We start from the raw sequence: 17407 nt of genomic DNA on the forward strand, positions 1-17407 counted from the left end.
CGATGTCTGTCTTACGATGGTATTCGTAATATATGCTATATTATCTATACAAGGTGGCAATTTTTTAAAGTATTATCGAATTTTGAAAAATCGCCTGTGGCAGATAGCATCATTCTTGTCCTTGAGCTGGGTTTTTCGAAGAGGCGGACGTTACCAGAACGAGAAATGGATACACATATTTACCTAAGTAACAAAAAGGCACTAATTACATACTTAATTACTTTACGGCACATCGCTATTTACGAATTGTAGCCGGTGAGCTTACAAGACGTATCCACTTGAAAAGAATTTCCAGGATGACATCAGTTTCGAGATGTCGCTTCCCAAAGTGTGGAACGAAGTACATGGGCCTTCCGGTTACTTTTGCGCGTAAATGCACAAAGGCGCGTTTTGTTAAAAAGACTAAGTGGAACAACAGTGCATTTTTATGTCAAGTATGAGGGCGCATATCTCCAAACTGGCGTCATTTTGGAAATTCATTCCAAGTGGATAGGCCTTGCAAATTCCCCGGCTACAATTCATAAATTGTAATATGTGCCGTAAATTAATTAATTCACATAATAATTAATGAATTTTTGTTAATTAGTACAATATGTATTTCGACATTTTGTGCAAGTAATGTCCGCCTCTCTGAATAATCCAGCTCAAAGACTAGAATTACGTTATCTACAACAGGTTATTTTTAAAAGCTTCCATAAAACTTAAAAATGATCACCCTGTATATGACCCGCAGTCCTACTAAAAGCCTTGAACAACATTTTTAAGCGGTAAATGTTTTTAGCTGGCGATTGTCAGCTACCTTCAAGTGACCTTGAACCAAAAGTCAGAGCCGTTATCCGGGCGCTCAAACCAGAACATGCGCGCATCGTTGCGAAAACAAAATAAGATCATTCGGGCAAACACTCAAAAGTTAAGAAAATGCGGTCTCTGGCCCCCAACCCTTTGTACGGGACCGCATTACATACGCTAGTTACTCTCCAAACAAGTTACAAAAAATATTGCTTCCGAGCTCTTCGTAATGTTTGTTCACAATATCACTGAAGCTGTAACTTCGAGTACGCTGAAGTTTTATTTGTAATTTCCAATAACGACGATCAAAAGCAGATACAGGGCACCATGCACTTGGTTGTCTTCTTTCGACGCTGAGGTAGGGTTACCTGTGCTCCTTTGAACGCCAGCGGTCCGGGAGTTCCGTGGCGCGGGTTTTGCGTCGCCTCGAGAGATGGCGCCACGCTGTTGGACGCCTCCTTCAGGCGCTACTAGCTGGACAGTGCGCTCTGTCTCCCTGGCGTCTTTCACTGCCTATCGTGCCGCCTTCAGCCGGTTTTATTCTTCTAGTTGGGCAGCGTCCATATGGACCAGTGCACAGTTTTGCGCGCGGCGGTGTGGTGCGGTGTGGTGTGCCGTTGTGAACATGCACTACACCCATTTTAAGATTGTGGCTAGTATCATCTCCAACCAATCTGCTTTGCCGGTAGCCATTTCATGCTCACGTCTACTTTTGATTAGGGGAGAGCCAGCATTTTTTTTTTTTTTTGAGCGGCTGTTGCGGAGAATGGGGGCAGTTGTGGCAAGTAAATCGTAAAAGGTTCGTGCCTAACTCTTCCTTTTACGCACTAATATATAGTGCCTACATTTGACTAGAACACCTAATCAGACCAATGTAAGTTCTACGGAAGAAGTGGAGGCAGAATACATCTTATATATGCGCCTTTGCAATGTTGCTACCACATGGTGAGGTTGCTGTGCTGTGTAAAATCGAATGTGCGCCGTACGTAACTAAGTATTATAGGGAACCTTGATAATTAGTTTCAGGAAAAAGTGGTACAAGTTTTCCCACGTTCAATTTGCATTCATTCTTTTTCAAAAAAAAAACAATATTGACATAGAAAGCGCATATCTGCAGTGCAGGAGCCCAGTCGACCCCCATATATATAAATCCCGAATTCTAAGCCTGAATTTTTTACGGGGCGGGCGGTTTCGAGAAAAATCGAAGTGACGTCACGGCGTCCTGGCCGTGACGTCACTCGCCAGAGAGCGCCACTCCAATTTCTATCACCTAGATCTCGAGGTCGCGGGATGGAGCGCGGCCGCGGCGGCGGCATTTCGATGCAGTTGAAATGCAACCACGCTCGTGTTCATCTATCTCTAAATAGTTTACAACCACGTCCCTTCCAGTCCGCGCGAGTGTCCGCCACTGCTGGGTACCTGCGGCGTAGCCGGCTGCTTGCGCTGCATATATGGTTCATCCAAGGTTCCTTCTCGCGTCGTGATCATGTCCACCTGCGCAACTTTTTGGGTGCCGCACAAGAAGTAACACTGCCAAGAAGCCGAACTACGCAGAACCAGGCATATATATATATATATATATATATATATATATATATATATATATATATATATATATATATATATATATTGTGACGGGGCGTCAAATAGACGAAAAAGGGATAGTATTTATCTACAGGGATTGTTGGCAGAGATGGCCAAGATGGCTGAACACGCGCAGCGTTTTTCGGCGATCGTCGTCTTCTTCCTTAATGCAAGGAGGCGGCCCGTAACATCTAACCGCCCCGGCGGGCTGAGCGCCGTCTCGGCGCAGACTAATTACACGAGGAGGTGACGGAAAAGTACGGCTTGCAGTCGGGATACGTGCACGACGTCACGAGATGGCAGGGTAGATGGTGAAGAACTGTTCAGTGGGGCGATTTCATAATTCACGTCACTAAGATTGCCGTAAAACATTGTAAGGTCCGGTGTAACGCGATAAAAGCTTTTCGGAGAGACCGACGCGACGAGAAGGAGTCCAGAGAAGCACAAGAGATCCCGGAGAAAAGCAGAGGTGCCGGTGGCTGCGGTCGTAGCGGTCCTTTTGGCATAATTGTGAGTCGGATAGTCGCTCATGAGCTATCTGACGTGCCAGATGGGCTCGCGCGGCAGCATCGCGGGCATACTCCGTGGTATGTTGTAGAACAGCAGGTAGGAGCGTGTCAAAAGGCAATGCAGGGTGGTGGCCATACAGGAGGTAAAACGGCGAAAAACCGGCGGTGTCGTGACGGGAGGAGTTGTACGCGAACGTGACGTATGGCAAAGCGCTGTCCCAGTCCCGATGATCGTCAGACACGTACATCGACAGCATATCGGTTAAGGTGCGGTTCAGCCTTTCGGTGAGCCCGTTGGTCTGCGGGTGGTACGCAGTAGTGAGCTTGTGCTCCACAGAACAGGAACGAAGGAGGTCATCGACAACTTTCGACAAGAAGTAGCGGCCTCGGTCTGTGAGCAGTTGCCGAGGAGCACCATGACGAAGGATGACGTCAATGAAGGAGGAAATCGGCGACGTCAGTGGCGCAACTAGTCGGCAAAGCTCGCGTGATGGCAAAACGCGTAGCGTAGTCGGTCGCAACTGCGATCCACTTGTTCCCTGAAGCAGACGAAGGAAATGGGCCGAGTAGGTCGAGACCGACGCGGTAGAATGGCTCCTGGGGTATGTGAATTGGATGCAGAAGGCCTGCAGGCAACCCTGAGGGCCGTTTACGTCGCTGACAAAGGTCACACGCAGCAACGTAGCGTCGAACAGATCGGTACAGACCAGGCCAGAAAAACCGGCGCCGCACGCGATCGTATGTGCGGGATACGCCAAGATGGCCAGCGGTCGGAGCATCGTGGAGTTCCTGGAGAACAGTAGCACGAAGATGCTTGGGGAGAACAAGCAGAAGCTCTGGGCCGTCGGGAGTGGTACTACGACGGTAAAGAATATCAGTCGTGAAGCTCAAACAGACGAAGCGATGGGTCGGGCTGACGAGAATTGAGGCGGTCAATTATAGAGCGTACGTGTCGTCACTTTGCTGTTCAGCGCGTATGTTGGCCAGATCTGCAATAGCCATGACGAAGTCACCGGTATCACGTTCGGTGGTGTCGGGAGGATCGACAGGGGAGCGGGATAAACAGTCAGCATCTTGATGCATCCGGCCAGATTTGTAGAGCACGTCAAAGGTGTATTCCTGTAGTCGTAACGCCCAGCGGCCAAGCCTTCCTGTAGGATCCTTCAGCGACGAGAGCCAGCAAAGGGCATGGTGGTCCGTGACAACGGAAAAAGTTCGGCCGTACAAATAAGGGCGAAATTTTGCCACAGCCCAGACCAAAGCCAGGCATTCGCGCTCAGTTATCGAATAATTCCGCTCCGACGACGAGAGAAGGCGGCTGGCGTAGGCAATGACACGGTCCTGGTCGCTCTGGCGTTGGGCGAGTACTGCACCTATGCCGTGGCCACTAGCGTCGGTGCGAACTTCTGTAGGGGCCGACGGGTCATAATGCGCCAAAATAGGCGGTGAAGTCAGTAAACTGACAAGGGTGGTGAATGCGGCAGCTTGAGCACGACCCCAGGAAAAAGAGATGTCCTTCTTGAGTAGGTCAGTAAGCGGCCGGGCAATGTCGGCAAAATTCCTGACGAAGCGGCGGAAGTAGGAACACAAGCCGACAAAGCTCCGTACATCGCTAACTGAGCGAGGAACAGGAAAGTCTCGGACGGCACGCACCTTGTCGGGGTCAGGTTGGACACCGCTAGCACTAACAAGGTGTCCGAGAACGGTGATGTGACGCCGAGCGAAACGACACTTGGAGGAGTTGAGTTGTAGGCCAGCGCGGCGAAACACATCAAGAATGGCCGACAGGCGGGCTAGGTGGTCCTCAAAAGTAGGCGAAAATACAATCACGTCCTCTAGATAACATAAACACGTAGACCACTTATAGCCCCGAAGTAGAGAATCCATCAGTCGCTCGAAGGTCGCGGGGGCATTACACAATCCAAAAGGCATAACCTTGAATTGGTAAAGTCCATCCGGTGTGACGAACGCAGTCTTTTCACGGTCCATGGCATCAACGGTAATCTGCCAGTATCCGGAGCGTAGGTCGATGGAGGAAAAGTACGTGGCGCCGTGGAGGCAGTCCAAGGCGTCATCGATTCGGGGCAGGGGGTAGACGTCCTTGCGTGTGATGTTGTTCAAGTGTCGGTAGTCAACACAAAAGCGCCAGCTGCCGTCTTTCTTTTTTACTAGCACCACAGGGGACGCCCACGGACTGGAAGAAGGCTCGATAACGCCTTTTGTGAGCATTTTGTCAACTTCGCCTTGGATCACACGACGTTCGGCGAGGGAGACACGATAGGGACGGCGACGGATTGGGCTCGCGTTCCCCGTGTCGATGCGATGTTGGACAACAGACGTTTGGCTCAGAGAACGATCGTCGAAGTCGAAAATGTCGTGGTAAGACTCCAGGAGGCGGCGAAGGTCAGTAGCTTGATCAGGAGGAAGGTCATCAGGGATCATTCTGACAAAGACATCGCGCGGCGAACTGGTTGTGGTGCAAAGGAAGGACGAACTGGAGGAACGGGTGGGATCCAACGCACAAATCTCGCAGTCTTCGGCAGCAGTGATGGCGGCGAGTGACATGCCTGCCGGAATCAGTTGAGGAGAGGCGCTGAAGTTTAAAATAGGAATGACGATGCGGTTGCCGGTGACGGTCACGAGGGTGTTAGGCATGGCGACGTTCTTGGCGAGCAGAACGTCCGTTACCGGGGATAGCACGTAATTGCCATCAGCGACAGGAGGGCTCGAGACCATGGCGATATACATGGCGGCTTGCGGGGGCATGCGCACATAGTCGAGAGAGCACAGACGTGCCGAAGGCGTGGTTGGGGCATCGGCTAGGTGAGGTAGTTCGAGCTGCAGGAGGCCAGTTGCACAGTCAATTAGGGCAGAATGAGTCGCGAGAAAGTCCAGACCAAGAATAACGTCGTACGGACATTGTTCAAGAACGGCAAATAAAACAGTAGTTGGGTTACTGGCGATTGTGACGCGGGCGGTGCACATGCCAAGGATGGTGGGAGTTCCTCCATCGGCCACTCTTACAACGTGGGAAACAGCAGGTGTGACCACCTTCTTTAGGCGACGGCGAAGACCAGAGCTCATGACGGAAATATAAGCCCCGGTGTCGACAAGTGCAGAAATCGTCACGCCATCAACGTCAACGTCCAACACGCAGCTTCGAGTCGGCAGAGCAACTAGAGGGTTTTGGGGCAGAGTCGTAGATGCAGCGTTACCTCCGGGCGCTGCATAGTTTAGTTTTCCGGAGTGAAGGAGCCACGGTTGCTCGGCGACGGGGCGCGGCGAGGTGTCGGGGAGCGGGAGGACGGACGACGGTACGGTTGCGAACGCGACTGGTGACCTCTAGGTGACGGCGAGCGGCGGACCATGTCGGGGTAGCGTCAGGATTGTAGGGGTGTGCTGCAGATAGTGGCTCAAAAGGGCTGCGATCAAGGCGGCGAGCTTGGTCAAAGGATGGAGTTCGTGGCGGGAACGACCAGCGGTTGTGACAGTAGCGAGCAACGTGCCCGACACGGCGGCAGTGAAAGCAGATAGGCCGATCGTCTTCAGGTCGCCAATCAGCAGGGTTTCGCGATCGTGGAGCGAACCGCGGATATCGAGGGAACGATGTCGGCCCCGGCGCGAATACACGCAGAATTGCCGCACGACTGGCCTCTCGAGGCACTTTGCGTGTATTCGCGGGCTTGTTTCATGCTCGGAAAGACACTTTTATGTAGCACGTATTGAGCAACAGAAAGCTGTATCGGGAGTTTTTCATGTTGCTCTACAACCTTCTCATTGACGCTTTGATAATTAGGACAGTACTAGTCGAGTTAGATAATTAATTACAATTACCCAATTAAATCTCAGTAACGAAAAAAATACTGGCGGCTACTCCACTGTACTGGAAACAATACGCACTAGGTTGTCTTCGCGTAACGCCGTTCCTCTTTTACAAATCGTGTTGCGTGATAGCTGGGACACCCTGTCCCAGCCAAGATGGCCAAGATGGCTGGCTGAACACGCGCAACTTCCCGCCGATCGTCGTCTCTCTCCTTCGTTAGTTCAAAGAGGTGGCTCGTAACATCCAAACACTCCGTCGGGCGGTTGAATTTCTTTATTTATGGTCGTATATTTGGAGGCAATGTGTGTAGCCACAGAATACTGTATTTACATCGGGATATGCAAAATGCGGTCGCAAACCGTCCATGGAGCCGAATGGTTTCAGGGGCGATTAACTTATGCTGTTGAAAAGCCTCCGTACTAGCTCTGGTTAGTTCGCAAGTATCGTCTGCAGGTGTATAGTTAACACTAAGAGAAACTTCATGACAAAGGTTTATTTTTAAAGCTTTTTAAGATTTCTTATTGTCATTTAACTATTATATTCAAAAACACACAAAAAATCTGCTTGAAACTAGGGTATTGACATATTTGCTGCTCATAGATATTGAGAAAAGGTGCTGCGATGTCTAAGTTAGCACTCATTTTTTGCTGAAAAATTACGGGGGATGCTTAGAACTTTCTAAGAATGTGAAGGCGAAAAGCCTAGTTGGACATATGTCTACCCGTTTTACCAAAAGTGACAACAGGACAGCTCGAACGCATAGTGCTGTCGGAAAAAAAAAGCAAATGCTCATCGGCTAGCCCGGAAACCGGGATAAATTGGAATCATTTCCACAGCCCGAATGACTGCTTTTCAGATTTAAGCAATGAATTCAGTGTTGGGAGTAGCACAACAGACAAAAAAAAAGGCTAGATGACCTACATGGCATGAGCGTCGTGTTTGTTGTCTAGTTTTCTTCGTCCATTGCGCTGCCCCTGACGACAAATCAAAACCAGTGCGCAAATTTTCTGCTCGTCAAAAAAAGCAACAAGATCGACTGCCTCAAGTCCAGCCGCTGCAGGCATGCCCAAACACACGGTATACGTACGGAATGTCGCCAAATGCTTACATTTTGTAGCCAGAGCTACATTGGCCGCATTCTCGCCGTTTCGCTGTGGCCGGTGGCCGCACCGCGAGCTGAGCCGTTGCCTAGCAACCGCCGCAGCTGGCAGCGCCGCTCGCCGCGCCATCTGGCGTCGTCTGCTCGAGTTACCACGGCGCGGGGACGCGCCGCCGCCGTCGCAGTTGTGTTGCAAGCGTTCGCCGCTTGCATCTGGCATGACGTCAGAGGAGGAGCCGGTGAAACCGCGTTGCAACAGAGGAGGAGCCGGTGTTGCATCGTACTGGGATCGATACCCAGCACCTCCACCACTTTGCCACGCGCCTTCAAAGGGGGCTACGACGTTTATTGAGAGCAGCTGGGCTATGGAAAAAACGGCGGCGAGAGCTAACTATCGAGCGGGACGGTTAGCACGCGCACTTCTTTCTTCTTGCGCCTCTGCGCTTGCCCTGTTCCCACTACTACAGGTGACAATACAGAAGGGGCGGCTCGGTGGGATTCGTCGGCAGATATGGAAAGTGAGTCGGAGAGACTGAAAGAAGCCTGGCTTCGTCGTCGGAACAAAACCAAGAGGAGGCAGCGAGCCGAGGAGACGGAGGAAGAACGATCCACGCGCCTCGAGAAGCGGCGTAAGTACGAAGCGGCCAGGCGAGTACATTCAGATGAGGATAGCACCCGAAACGTGTTCAAGTCACTGGACGACAACCCCTTATCCTCCCGCCTCAATGACCATCGGGCCGTCTTTGTGGCAATTCAGAAACAACAAGATGAAGAATTTCAAAATAAATGGGTTACACTTTAAAAATGTCCAGTCTTTAATGTAACCCCAACTTAATGAGAGGTAGCAACCAAACCTAAACACTCAGACGTACGAAGCTAAACGATAAAGATGTAACCGTAGAGAGAATCAAGCTAAACAATAAAATTAATCGTACCTCTCGCTACGCGCACACCCAGGGATAACTGAGTTAAGCCACAGCCAAGTTTTTGGGGGCTGCTTGTGCTTCATGAAACAATATATTCATTTCGATATAATACAGCGCACAAAAATGGCAGCGACACCACTATAGTTGTGTTTCCCCAGCCCATCCAGCGCATAAAAGCGCAAATAAGTGGAATAAACAAGTTACCAACCAACCCGCTTGTGTTTCACGCACGCACGCACACACGCACGCACACACGCACACACACACACACACACGCACACACACATTGTGCACGCATGATTGAACTTGTGCGACAAACAGGGCGATCTGTGGATTCGGGGCAACGAGGCAAGAATGTTTTTACTGCCGAACACAAAGGAGCTTGCTTTCAATCATTTCCCTGAAGATGGTGACAAGACCCACCGGAAGGCGCTTCACTGATATGTTCCTCACCCAAAATAGTTGTTAAGCCACAGTGATTTGCAGGCCTTCATTTCTTGCATACTGACGCAGGTGGCAGTATAAGCGCCAGGTAATTGTTATCATATCCACGTGCATCATAGCTGCCAGCGCTTCGGGATCTGAAGTCGCATTCGCCGGAAAAATCCGCCCATGCATGTACGAAGGGCGAAATTCGGGGCTTGTAGCTTTTACCATCGCGCAGCTCCTAGGAGCATAAACGTGCGGCGCATATGCATCGAAGCGAACGGCGACCATGGAGCGGCGCACAAGCGAGGTACTCAGCAATGGCGGACGGTCAGTTCAAACGACGGACGTGACGTCACATGAAAACGTCACGTGCACGCTAAGGAACCCCAGGAGGTCAAAATTAATCCGGAGTCCCCCAATACGGCGTGCCTCATAATCATATCGTGGTGCTGGCACGCGACACCCCAGTATAGGCTGAGTAGACTGAGATGCAAGGGCGACCCATGTCACGGTGGAAGTAATCAAGCTTAATTATCCTGCGAAGGTCAGCACTGCAGCACAAGACTCTGCTTTTCCTACTGATTTTGTCCTTCTTTCTAGAACTTCCACGCATTTCATAAACTCCGCAAACATGTGGATGGGCGGTCGACTGCACATTGAGATGTAGACGACAGCGCTTCGGTGCGATTTTCATCAATTTTGCGGTATTGAAACCAACCTTTTAAGTTCACTGAATTGATAACCCACTCTCCTCATGCTGCACTTTTTTTTTAGAAAAGCGTAGAAACTTCCTTTTGTAAGGGAAAGATGATCGAGGAAGTGTCAAGGAAACCTTGGATCCCGCACTCAGCTGCACAATTTATTTTTTCCCCCAATTTCTGCGTGCTTCCTGGGCAGGCTTGGCTTGCATCATGACGGGCCAGCTGATACAACACTTACTGACCCATTACTCGATTTTGCGCTCGTGCCACATTGTAGCAAAATACCGCATTTTGCAGCAATGCTGCTAAAGCAGTGCACGCATTAACGCACCACAGCGACCACTTCGTTTCTTGAGAATGGCACTAAACATCTTTCGTGACACTGTTTAAATCGGTTGGAAGCCACAAAATTGGTATGTCAGTGACCAACGGAGCGGGTAGCCGAACACAAGTACTCTACTACAGCGCATACACTGTAGCCGAACGCTAAATGCTATATTTCATCATCAAAAAATCACCAGCCTTTTTCCCCTGTCGAGAAAATGGGGGTAAGCGAAGCTTGTCGTGTGTGTATATGACCGTCGTGATTTTCTTTCTCTCTCTCTTTCTTTCAATGTTGCTTCCTTTCTCTCTTTCTTTCTATCTCTCTCTTTCTCTCTCTTTTGTCCCTCGTATGTGCCATTGAGCTCGGACCCTTTCTGCACTATCACCAGGATCGGCCCACTCTTCAGCGTGACACCACCGCCACCACCACCGCCGACACTTGTGAGCCTATAAAGCTTCGCTTAAAAAATGGTCGACAAGTCATTGTGAGCGAACCACGACAACGGAGCCCTAATGACGAGAAATAAGCACAAGACAGGCACGTGTACGCACATCTTGGGGTATTCGGTAGGAGCCCTCCAAGTGAACATAGTCCATGTCGTCTGCTGCTGAAGTGCTGATTGGCTGTGGGCGCCAGTCTCCTTCTGACGCGTACCCCAACCCAGCCAATCAGAACTTCAGGAGCAGACGAAATGGACATGTCCTCTAGGTGGAAACTTACGAAATAACCGTTCGCCCCCCCCCCCCCCCCCCCCCCCCCGATGCACATATGATGGCTAGCAGACGACACTGCAGGATCAATCCACGCCAGGTAAAGACGGTGACTCTGCTTCATTTCGCATTGAATAGTGTTCTGTAACATTCCGTACACACTGTTGTACAAACGCGCTGACTCACATTACGATGACTCGAGCAGGGCAGGTTCGGCCGACAGCGTCAAGTTGCCTTCGCACTGCGAGCGGCGCGTGCGCGACAGCCGAGTCTCCCCGCTGACGTCACACGCGAGAGGGCGCCACTCAAAAATATCGGGACTGATAGCAGCTGCTCTCAAGCCCATTTTATGCGCTCGTTTGCGTCTCTGCTATTCCGTAAAAGGTAATACGCATACAGACGGGCTTCAAAGATCTCATAGCCCCTTACGTCGGGGTGAACACTTCATTTTTCGCGTGCACCTTGCCCTGCAGCTGCACAACAGGTGGTGAAGCGCGGTAACAAAAACACTCCGCGCTGAGACGAACAAAGAAAGAAGTGTGTGACACGAGCGTTGTCTCGCAATTTAATCCAGATTACACACACATACGGAAGCAAAAAAAAAGCAAAACTCAAGACAGAAACCAAAAACAAACCACAACCGAGCTGGTGAATGTCCGCTGCACACATTTGTGTGCGCGACTTATTTTCCGCGGTTATGTCCAGTGCTGGCAAGTCATATATATATATATATATATATATATATATATATATATATATATATATATCCACGCACATTGATTTTGCTGTAAATTGAACCATCTGCGTACTGTTGCGAATCGTGATGGTCCGAGGGTCCATCAAAGGTTCCATGTATGGTGCCGTGCCAGGTGCCAAGAGGAGGAGTTATCCAGGGAGATTAGAAAACTGCTGTTTTATATACACTGTACATGGTATATTACAAGATGGGCTCAATGATATTGGAGCCGTCTACGTGCTAACATCTTTGCATGTAGTAGCGTTTACACCTCCGAGCGTTCTACATGCTCGAGCGTCTCTACACGGTCAAGCCTCTTTCATGGTCAAGCGTTCTCTACATGGTGAAGCGTCCCTCACAACACTCAAGTCCCCTGTTTTTCCCTTTTGTTTCCCTCTTTCACTCGACGAGGGAATACACTGTAGTTCTTTTAGCCAATCAGCATCTTGGATCAGGTGGCTATATCCCGCACGTGATGTGTCGTCGTTTCCCGCCGGGCTCCGCCTCCAATCTTGTTAGGTCGCCCCCGAACACAGGCAGCGGTTGACACCTTGGGAACCGAACGTTGATGTCGTTCCCCCGGGATTGCCAGACACTGGCCCCTTTCAAGATTCGCCTCTCCATAGCGGTCAGTTCGCGGAATCAGGGAGGGCGGTGGCTGTCTCGAAAGGGCGCCAGTTTGGCGCGTCGCAATCGACGCCGGACCTCGTCGTGGTTCGGGCGGCGCTGGTAATTCACGGGACCGCACCAAGGGGCGACGCTGCCGTTTAGCCACGCATGAGGTAGCCCGGAGACCAACTGCTAATCCCTCAGTCCCAGGTGACAATTCTCGGCCGCGAGAAAGGGGCGCCAGGTTGGCGCGTCTGAGTCGGCGCCGGCCTCCTGTGTCCCGAAGGACCGCCAGACAGAACAGTACTCAATGCAACTCCATTTCCCTTCAATATGTGCTGCGTATTCTACACACACACCCACTTTGCTGAAGGCACTACCATATTTGACGAGGTGAAGACTCGGGCGAGCTTCCCGCGACAGCGAGCCGCCCGACAGCCCCGCCGGCTAGGCCTAACCAGCGTGCCTCATCGGCGACCAAAGTTGTGGTTTGGTGCCGAGTCAACGAAATCCGTTCCATTGGCTGCACGGCACACGGAAAACGGTGAAACAACCACCGTGATAACGACACTGAGGGCACGGACAACATTGGAATTGCGGCAACTTGGCCCGTGGTCGCCATGTTTTCGATACCGTACTTGCGCCGATCATTCCGAGAAATCGGACGAGACACTGTACTACGCCTGAAATTTCGGTCGTCGTTTTCTTTTTTATGTTATTATTACGTCGTCTGCTTCATGCGAATACCGCGGGGATGCAAAACTCCCGGTCACCCGCTTCGATTCTCGGATATGCGCGGCTACTTGGTCTACTTGTTTTGCATATGTGCAGGCCTTGAAAATCGTTGTTTTCGTTATAGTGCCGGTACCACTTATACTACGAATATTCGCGACTCCGGCGACTTACGTTATAAGCGGTCTACACTACTACTACTTCGCACGAAGAATAAGAGAATGGAACTGTTTGTCATAAGATTTGCTAAATGTATCCAATAATAGATTATCTTTTTTTTCTATCCTGTGATATCGCTCATGAAGTACAACTGCCTTTTTGTATGTGTCTCCGTGCTTTTCTTAAATATTCCTCGTCTGGTTTCTTTATGTGCATTCTTTGACACACCATTACCGTGGTATCTACGAAAGAGATGTGCATGTCCTATATCGTGTAGTAGTTTGTCTGCATGAATACATATATACGAGTGTTCATTATTATTCTGTTTTCATTAATCATTTTTGGGAACAGAAACACGTGATTTCTAATACCGCACTTGTTACCCCTGCGTTTTGCTTTCGAGGCGATGTAGGTATCCTGTCAAAAAAAAAAAAATCACGCGCTATTCCGCTACTGTGAAGGTAGATTACCAGCAAAGCAGTTTAGCACACGGCATGCATAGAGGTGACACAGAATTTAGATCGCAAGTATGAGTAAATTTTAGCCCTTGAGCGGCGACGGCGGTCATCACGAAGAAAGACACACGCACACACACTTTTATTTTGATCGGCGGTCCTGATCGCCGTTCCTGATCGGCGGCATACATTCGCGTGGAAGACTATAGCGCCACCTCGGGGAGCCGGAGCAAACTAGACACGCGCGACGGGACCGCCACGCCGGGAGAGCGGAAGGAAACAAGGCACGCAAAGGCTTGGAACAACGACAAAGGGAGGGCGATTCAAGCGCACACATTGCCGACGCGGGTCCCACAGCGGCAAATCTTCGAGAAACAATTGTTATCTACCTGAGAGTCTAGTGATGTTGAAAAGTGCCGATTGATAACTAGTCTACTGAAATAAATATCCAAGCGATGAGACGTATCAGATTTTGCATGGAATTAAGCGATTTTGCATCAAATTCGGGAGCTGAGTTTTCGCACATGCAGTTCCGTTGGCGGACACGAAAAATGCATAGAGCCCTAGCCATAGACAGCTTCGCGACAAAAAAAAAAAATCACAATTCACGATTTTTAACACCTTGACTCTCTAGGCTCCTCGGAATAAGAATTTTCAACGCAATTATATCGACGCTCCGTCATAGCGTAAGTGGTGCACGCTGTCCTCAGACGGAGCTGGTGCGGAAGAACGTGCGCAACCACCTGCGGCGTCCCGTGGGGCCCCGGGACTTCGCCAACATGAGCGAGCTGCTCGTGGAAGTCATGCAGGACAAGCTGCGATCGCGCATGACTCCCGGAGCGGTCAGGGCCTGGAAGACGCTGCTCGCCTTCTGCCAGAAGGTCACCGTCCAGGTAAAACTTCGCTTCTTGTTTATTGAGAATAATAGGGGCGCCAAAATTACGAGGAGCTATCGGACAGGCGTACGCAAGAAAAAAAGTCGCAGTTTCGCACGAAGGGCGAAGCATCGATTGCGATAGCAAATTAGTGGAAAGCTATACGAATTAAGGATAGTAGTTTTATCGGCCGTATCGACTTGTAAACATTCGCTTGCTGACTAAATTAACAAACATGGTGTCAGCGCGCAGAGCAAACATGAACGCATCACATTCGATTACTGCGCGGACACTCACTGTCAAAATGCTGGCGTGATTTGAACTTAAAAAGAAAAGTTTAGCTGGAAAGTGATTCGCGTAAGCGTAAACTGGTGTTCAGCCTTCAATGGTTCTTCAAGGGCCTTCGCTGGTTCGGCATTGTAAATAGACAGGCTTGGTGCGTGCGTGCATCGCGCACTGACGGTCGTGTTTGCAATGGACGTATGCGTAGCGAGAATAGCCGAAAGTTGAAACGAAACTCCGCAGGCTCTTTTTCTTGGACGATCCAGTCGCGCGTCCAGCAATGTGACGTCACGGGCGCCGTTAAATTAATTTCTGAGGTTTTACGCGCCGAAGCCACGACGTGATTATGAGGCACGCCATGTAGTGGGGGCACTCCGAAATAATTTTGTACTCGTGGAGTTCTTTAACGAGCACCTAAATCTGAGAACACGAGTGGACTTTTGCTCCCATCTAAATGCGGCCAGACCGAACACGCGACCTCCAGCTCATCAGCGCAACTCCATGGCTACTAATTGCTACCGAAGCAGTTACGGGCAAGGTGATTGCGCGTCACGTGCAACTCGCCTGCATTACACAAATAGCCAGCAGCAGCGCCAACTCGAGAATCTCATGAAACGGGCCGAGTTTGCAGGATCACATCTCGAAATGCTCCGCGCAGCTAGAAAAGAAGCTAGGGGGATAGAGAAAGCGAGGATCGCGGAGAAACTATCGAATACACTCGTGTATAAGCCACACTTTCTTTCTCATATGACCTTGATGTAATGCGACCCTTACACTGGGACGACGATATCTTAGATTTTTAAAGCATTTTTTTTTTCGAATTTTGGGTCTGCAGAGTTGGAGGTGCTGCTCTTGCACGAGTGCACGTGGCGCTTATAATCGAGTATATACGGTAGTTCTAGGTGGCGTTGCACGGGGATCACGACTTAGTCGTGACAAGACAAAAAGGGGGTGGGCTCTCGATCGGCTCCGACATGGGAGCAAGCCGGGTAGGTATGTCACTTAATGAACTTTGGTCGGGAGCCATAACAAGACACCAGAAAGAAGTTGCAGTTTCGCCCGAAAAGCGAAGCATCGATTGCGATAGCAAACTAATGGACAGCTATACGAGAAAGGATAGTAGTTTTATCGGCCGTATAAACTTGTAAACATAGGCATACTACCTAAATTAACAAGCATGGTGTCACGCACGCACAGGCAAACATGAACTCGTATCACTCGATGACCGCGGAAACTCGCTGTCAAAACTCTGCAGTGAGTAAGCGCAGCAGCAGCGATGCGCGCGGCGAAGATTTTATTGCCCGTGGACTTTATACGGAACCTCACGGCGACAGCGACGGCGCAGCATGGGTAGACGCCTCCTCGCAACACTGCGATTGACATTTCATTTGCTTTTACTTCGACAACTGCTAAACCTTGCGGTAAAACGCTCCCCGATGCAGTTTTACAATATCTACGGAATTATCAAAATTTCTGACTCAGCCTTTAAGACTTGACCGACTCATGCTCGTTACTAGCTCCCTCGGTCAATCTTTTGCTCTTGTCCAGGTTTGTCTTGCGCACCACCTTGCTTAACGATGTACGACCGACTCGCCCAACAACATGCGCTATTGATTTACGCAGGTCTACGCCGAGCACAAGAGGGCCATCGAGATGGGAAAGCCCTGTGGAATCCTCTCCCCACCGGCGCCGTCGCAAACCGGCAAATAGATGGAGGCACCATCGCCGGTAGCAGACGAAATGCGGCTACGGACCTTGTCTGCAAGCCGTCGGCGTGAGAGGGCTCTTGTTTTAATGGCGGTGCTTGTTCGCTTACGTCATGTAAAATATCACTTCCTTCTATGTATCGACATGTCCAATTCTAGAGCGTCGTCTGTTCTCCTGCGTTCATATCGTGTAATAAATTGATTTCTACGCAACTTATCGATTCCGCTTCATATGTCATCATCATCATCAGCTTATATTTATGTCAACTGCAGGACGAAGGCCTCTCCCTGTGATCTCCAATTACCCCTGTCTTGCGCTAGCTGATTATTTCTCAACATCATCACCCCACCTAGCTTTCTGCCGTCCTCGACTGTTTTTCCCTTCTCTTGGTATCCATTCTGTAACTCTAATGGTCCAGCGGTTATCCATCCTACGCATTACATGACCTGCCCAGCTCCATTTTCCCGCTTAATATCAACTAGAATATCGGCTATCCCCGTTTTCTCTCTGATCCACACCGCTCTCTTCCTGTCTCTTAACGTTAGGCCTAACATTATTCATTCCATCGCTCTTTGTGCGGTCTTTGACTTGTTCTCGAGCTTCTTTGTTAACCTCCAAGTTTCTGCCCCATATGTTAGCACCGGTAGAATGCAATGATTGTACAATTTTCTTTTCAACGACAGTGGTAAGCTCCCAGTCAGGATTTGGCAATACCTGCCGTATGCACTCCAACCCAATTTTATTCTTCTGTAAATTTCTTTCTCATGATCAGGGTCCCCTGTGAGTAATTGACCTAGATAAACGTACTCCTTTACAGACTCTAGAGAGGCTCACTGGCGATCCTGAATTCTTGTTCCCTTGCCAGGCTATTGAGCATTGTTTGTCTTCTGCATATTAATCTTCAACCCCACTCTAACACTCTTTCGGTTAAGGTCCTCAATCATTTGCTGTAATTCG

The sequence above is a fragment of the Dermacentor silvarum genome, chromosome 9 (assembly GCF_013339745.2).
Source record: "Dermacentor silvarum isolate Dsil-2018 chromosome 9, BIME_Dsil_1.4, whole genome shotgun sequence".
Classification (NCBI taxonomy): domain Eukaryota; kingdom Metazoa; phylum Arthropoda; class Arachnida; order Ixodida; family Ixodidae; genus Dermacentor; species Dermacentor silvarum.